The sequence below is a fragment of the Kogia breviceps genome, chromosome 16 (assembly GCF_026419965.1).
Source record: "Kogia breviceps isolate mKogBre1 chromosome 16, mKogBre1 haplotype 1, whole genome shotgun sequence".
Taxonomy (NCBI): Eukaryota; Metazoa; Chordata; class Mammalia; order Artiodactyla; family Physeteridae; genus Kogia; species Kogia breviceps.
This window is the reverse complement of record NC_081325.1, coordinates 18,318,759-18,325,330: the sequence shown is the minus strand read 5'-3', so window position 1 is coordinate 18,325,330 and position 6,572 is coordinate 18,318,759.

The window sequence follows — 6,572 nt, the reverse complement described above, 5'->3', positions numbered from 1 at the left end:
CTTCTCTTGTTGTGGAGCACGGGCTCTAGGCGTGTGGGCTTCGGCAGTTGCAGCACGCGGGCTCAGCACTTGTGGCTCATGGGCTCTAGAGCGCAGTCTCAGTAGTTGCGGCGCATGGGCTTAGTTGCTACGTGGCATGTGGGATCTTCCCGGACCGGGGCTCGAACCCGTGTCCCCTGCATCGGCAGGCCGATTCTTAACCACTGAGCCCCCAGGGAAGCCCTGGGTACTTTTAAATCATCTGGTCTCAGCTTTGTCTCACACAAGTACAGGTACATCAGGACATTAGCTTATCAATGCTCACTGTTATTTTCTTTTTCTTTTAATAAATATAGTTTTTGATAGAACAGAAAGATCAATAAACAATGTCAAGGAGAGCAAAGACTTTGGTCTCAGTCTTGAGGATAGCTTTCAGAAAATAGTGTCTGGGATTTCCTTGTCTTTGATCTTGTTTTCTAACTGCCCAAATCTGCATTGGGCAGACTTCTGCAGGTCAAGGAAAAGATGAATCCTGTGGCTTAGGAACAACGGTTTCTTCAATTCCTTAACTGCAGGCAGGATACAGTCTTTCTGAGAAATGGCAACTGGACTGCAGGCATCTTTCTTCCCTCAGAAGAAGAAATGGATCCTCAGTCAGCCTTACCATATACAACCTTGCTTTATGTTGACCTGTGTTGAAATCTTATAGATTCTGTCCTCGATTTTTGAACTCGAAAATCTCTTGTAATACTATACATTACCCTTACTGGCTTCCCTTTTTGAGCTCTAGTGAATAATCCAAGTGTTCTCAAATTTCTGATATAAATATGTTCCTCCAGGGATCTGCAGTGAAAGTGAAGCGTTGTTTTACCACTGAATACTGCATGAACCCAGTCCCTGCTTTGATTTTGAAACTGACCGTACGTGAGGCAATTCTCCTGCTTACAGCTATGGCTGAATTCTCCTCTTCTTTTTATTGCCTCCGGGGCTGGGAGCCTCTGATTGTATGAAGGTGGGGTGAGAACTGTGACCTGCCATAAGAAAAGGAAAAGTCGGTGCTTACTCACACGGTGAACCAGGGACCCTCAAGAAAAAGGGCACTGGAAACAATCCCCCCTTAAGACAATCAAACATAAGAAATGCACAGCAGAGTGCTGTGCACATAATAGATGCTCAATCAGTATGTGTTGAATAATAGATGGATGCAGCAGAGGGCAGCAGTCACGCTACTCCCAGCTCGGCCTCTCTGGTGGCAGCCTCCATCTCTGTTTATCCTCTCAGACCTTAATTCTTCATCCCTTGCCCTCTCATTGCTGCTGTCCCATTGTCGCTCTGGCTTATCTTCTCTAACCCAGGGGAAAAGACAAGGACTAGTTTGGGAATCTCATTCTTAGGCAGGACTGGACTGACGGCAATTAGAGGACATAAAATGAGGATGCTTCAGAATCAGATCCCTATGCAGCTTCTTTCATATGCAGACATAGCCACCTGCCTCTACCTTGGGCTTTCTTGTTCTGATGCTTCAGTAGGTGGGATGGTCCTTGGTGGCCAAAGGGCTTTCATGGAAGAGTGACTATTCAGTGTCCAAGTTGGGCTTCTAATGCTTTGTAAGCCAAGGGCTTTAAAATCATCTGTGTTCACAGCACATCTTATTCCAGCAAGCTTTGGGTGAATTGCATGCTGTTGACTCTGGAACTGGGACATGTTCTCCTCTAGCTTCTCACCTTTTTAGAACATGGTTTGTGTCTGTCGTGTTGTGTCACTTCTGGCTCTCATAGGGCCACAGCTATCTGTTAAGCAGTGGAAAACCGAGTGTCGCTGTTCTTCAACTCTTCTGGGGCAGTGTCTTACTCTGGAGGCGGTTTCTCTTTTCTCCACCTTTAGGATAATTCTGAGAATTCAAGGAAATTTTGGTATCTTTTGGACTTTCAACAAAGTGTATTTGCTGGTAAGACTAAATATTCATGCAGATTTACTGTGAGTGACACTGGGTCTTCAGTTGTACGGTCAAGTTCAACACTTTGATTAGGGTCAAGTTCACTTCGTTGTGTCTTCTTTCCCACCGTGTTTTTTCTTCTGACTAGATTGGAATCTTATCAACTGTATGTTTAGCTTAAAGAAATACAATTATACTTAGGTAATTTTGCTCCCTACTGCAACCAGTGAGTGCTTGCTTTGGGGCACACAGGAGATGGTAGGAAAGAGCCCGCTGTTCCCTGTGTTGTCTTAGTTCCCATCTGCTGCTCATGGTGTGAACTTTTCCTTGTGTTGAGAGTGATTTTAATGTTGATTGGTGCAACATATTGTTGTTACCACATAGTCTCTAAACAGAAGCTGGGTCTCTGGTTTTAACCACAACCATGGTCATCTGTTCTACCTTTGGAGGAAAATATGGATGTGTTGGCCTGAACAGAGGGACTGTGTGTCTCCAGCATGGTGCCCTCCTTAGAGATTTTCAAGGGTCTTTTTTTTTTTTTCTAACAGCTTTATTGGAGTATAATTGCTTTACAATGGTGTGTTAGTTTCTGCTTTATAATAAAGTGAATCAGCTATACATATACATATATTCCCATATCTCTTCCCTCTTGCATCTCCCTCCCTCCCACCCTCCCTATCCCACCCCTCTAGGTGGTCACAAAGCAACGAGCTGATCTCTCTGTGCCATGCGGCTGCTTCCCACTAGCTATCTATTTTACATTTGGTAGTGTATATAAGTCCACGCCACTCTCTCACTTCATCCCAGCTTACCCTTCCCCCTCCCTGTGTCCTTAAGTCCATTCTCTACATCTGTGTCTTTATTCCAGTCCTGCCCCTAGGTTCATCAGAACTTTTTTTTTTTTAGATTCCATATATATGTGTTAGCATATGGTATTTGTTTTTCTCTTTCTGACTTACTTCACTCTGTATGACAGACTCTAGGTCCATCCACCTCACTATACATAACTCAATTTTGTTTCTTTTTATGGCTGAGTAATATTCCATTGTATATATGTGCCACATCTTCTTTATCCATTCATCTGCTGATGGACACTTAGGTTGCTTCCAAGTCCTGGCTATTTTCATTAGAGCTGCAATGAACATTGTGGTACATGATTCTTTTTGAATTATGGTTTTCTCAGGGTATATGCCCAGTAGTGAGATTGCTGGGTTGTATGGTAGTTCTATTTTTAGTTTTTTAAGGAACCTCCATACTGTTCTCCATAGTGGCTGTATCAATTTATATTCCCACCAACAGTGCAAGAGGGTTCTCAAGGGTCATTTTGATCATACGTAATTTTAGCCCTAAGCACTGGTTTTAGAATCTGTCCCCTAAGATATTACACTATAGTAGTATCTGATTTCTCTTTCTGGTGACTTTTGTGGCATTATTCAGACTGGTGACATTTTGTGTTCCTTTTTTATTGTAAAACATTTTCTAGTCTTCCTAGGTGATGAGAATATAGTTGGAGCTGGTATTTGTTGCCTTCTCTACATGTGCTGTATAGGGTCTATGTAACCTTACTGTTGATCTGGGATATTATGGAGGAAACTTAGAGCCACGCCTGGAGTCAAAATATTGGACACATCCCAAGTTGCTTTTTTAGAGTTAATTGATGGATGCTTATGCCACAGGATACTAACAGACATAAAAATAAGCTAAGATTTCACCAAAGCTCAGTCTTTCCACATTCTGCTTACTGTGGATCATAAGTTGTTATAATAAAAAGAAAGGTCTGCACTGGAAGCAGCTTGGGAAATATGTTGAAATCTGAAGATGGACTTTGTCTAAATGAAACTCGCATAAAGCCAGGCTTCCTTGTATAGATGTAATCTCTTGTAAGTGCAACTTTCAACAACAGTCTAATTCGAGAAAACTTGAAGAATAATGTAAATATTTACCCTAAGGTTTACTTTAAAAATATTGCAGTATAGGGATTTCATGTAGTGAAACCATACAGAAAGCTTCCTAAAAATTCCCTTTACACCTCTTTCCTTCTTGTCAGTTTCCTACTCAGGACAACTGCGAAAATCTCTCTCTTGTTCTGCGAAGAGTATACTTCTGGGTGGCTCTCCCATCCTGTGCTCTCCCACACCACACACTGGTCTCCTCTGGAATGTGTACTCTCTAGCTCAGGCGGGTTTTCTTGTGAGCATAAGCTACCCTTGCTCCAGAATTCTGGTGAATGGAAATTTCAAATCAGTATGAAAGTTTTGCTCTTATTTACACTTTGATCTTAGCTTGAGACATACTGCTTGTTCTTACATTGATATAACGTGTTCAGTCAAGTCCTCTAAGACCCTGCAAACCAGATCAATTTGCCTTCACTCTTTCATTAAATTGGTGGGGCCACTGAGAGGGGAGGTGTACAGTTATAGTTACAGTATATACCAGATGGTGGGCCCAAAGCATCACTCCTCCCTTCCCCTCTTGGTCTCGCCTTAGAAATTATGTGGTTTAAAGCAGCCTGCATGAAAGTGGTAGATTTAGATGTAAATGGCCCTGACTGAGTGTGGAAGCTCTGAATATGGCGGTGTCAGTGGGGACTTATTTCCTTTTAAGTCTGTGTGTGACTTTTACCCCAGATCATTCTTTGAGTTACTGCCAGAGCAGGACATATGGCTGTGGGTCAAGGGGAGAGGCAAACAACTAAGGTTACTTGATATGTCTTTATCTTTTATACAAGTTTGCTGTAAAATTTATAGAAGCATCTGTATTAGGGTTCTCCAGAGAAGCAGGATGTGTGTGTGTGTGTGTGTGTGTGTGTGTGTATAGAAGTATAGAATATATATATATATATTTGGCTTATGTGATTGTGGAGGCTTACAGGTCCCAAGATCTGCAAGATGAGCTTGCAAACTGGGGACCCAGGAGAGCCGGTGATGTAGTTTTAGTCTGAAGGCTGGCAGGCTTGAGATGATGTTTCAGTTCAAGTCTGGAGAGAGGAAGAAACTGCTATCTCAGCTTGAAGGCAGTCAGGCAGAAGGAATTCTCTCTTACTCCTCCCTTTTGTTCTATTCTGTCCTTCAACTAGTTGGATGGGGCCTACCTACAGTAGTGAGTGCAATCTGCTTTACTCAGTTTACCTATTCAAATGTTACTCTCATCCAGAAACACCCGCACAGACACACTCAGAATAATGTTTGATCAAATATCTGGGCACTCTGTGGCCCGCCGAGTCAAGTTGACACATAATTTTTTCCATCACAGTATCCACAAGATTGTAGGAATATATAATTTACAATTCAATTTCCATTCATATGTATGGGTGTTACTTGATGGATATGATCATACTTTTAGACTTCAGTAAAAGGAAAGGCATGGGAAAGTTGTAATAAAGTTATTTATTTCACATGTTTTTCTTGAAGAGTTATATTGATCCATAGATCTTTCCTCCACTTCATTTAACAATTTAGAGTATATACTTTATATTGCTGTCCTGACATCAGGAAACGATAAGAGAGTTCTTTCTCTGTTCTATGAAAAGATGATGCTCTTTTTCTCTAGAGAAGGTGCTTATATCCACTCCATAAAGTCTCTAAATGGTTTACCCAACTCAAAAGTAACAGTCAGACCAGGGTTTCTGCGTGAATCATAGCTTAAAGAAATCCTGTGGGTTTTTTTTTTCCATTCTCTTCATCTAACTTGGGTTGTCTCAGAGAAGCCTGCTTAAGCTGACTCACCTCAATATGATGCCTTCTGGGTTTTGTTTTGTCAGCTTTCTTCATCTGAGAATTTGACTGAGAGACAAGTCTGTCAAAAGATTACAGCTTGATCCACTTGGTGGAGTTACTTGGGCCACAGTGCAGGGAAATACCTGTTGGGTGGGATAGGCTTTCTGGGTGAGGGGCTCTTTCTTTCAGAGGTGGCTTATGCCAGAGGGGTGAAAATATAGCTCCTAACTTTCTTAATCCAATTAACTGGGAGGCAAAATATGCTGTAGTGGTGTTATTTCTGTGGTAAACCTTCTCAGAGGTCTTTGGACCAGTAATTGGCCCAAAAGAAAGACTAAAGAGAAAGATTGGCTTTACTTGAAGTCTACGGTCTTTCTTTTATTTTTCTTTTATTTTTTTTTGCGGTACGCGGGCCTCTCACTGCTGTGGCCTCTCCCGTTGCGGAGCACAGGCTCCGGATGCGCCAGGCTCAGCGGCCACGGCTCACGGGCCCAGCCGCTCCGCGGCATATGGGATTCTCCCAGACCGGGGCACGAACCTGCGTCCCCTGCATCGGCAGGCGGACTCTCAACCACTGTGCCACCAGGGAGGCCCATATGGTCTTTCTTATTGCTGTCCTTTGTACCTTCAAACCAGACCCCCTCCTTGGTCACCCGATCCCTCTCCCACTCACGTCATTTCCTTGTTGTGGTTTGCTGCTGGTGTAATGTGCCCTCGTTGTTCCAGACCTTCTCCTGGACTGTTCTTTATGCCCATCCAACTAATATCTCAAACTTGACCTTTGTCTTTTCTTTCCAGCTTTGTGCTTGCCCCTTTGGGTTGATGAGATTCTCAGTTTCTTCCACTCCTGACTCGTTGCTAACTCTTCTTATTTCTAGGTCCTTGAAATAAATACTTTTTCCAACCACACTCTGGACTCTGGGGCCTCATCCTGTGCTTCC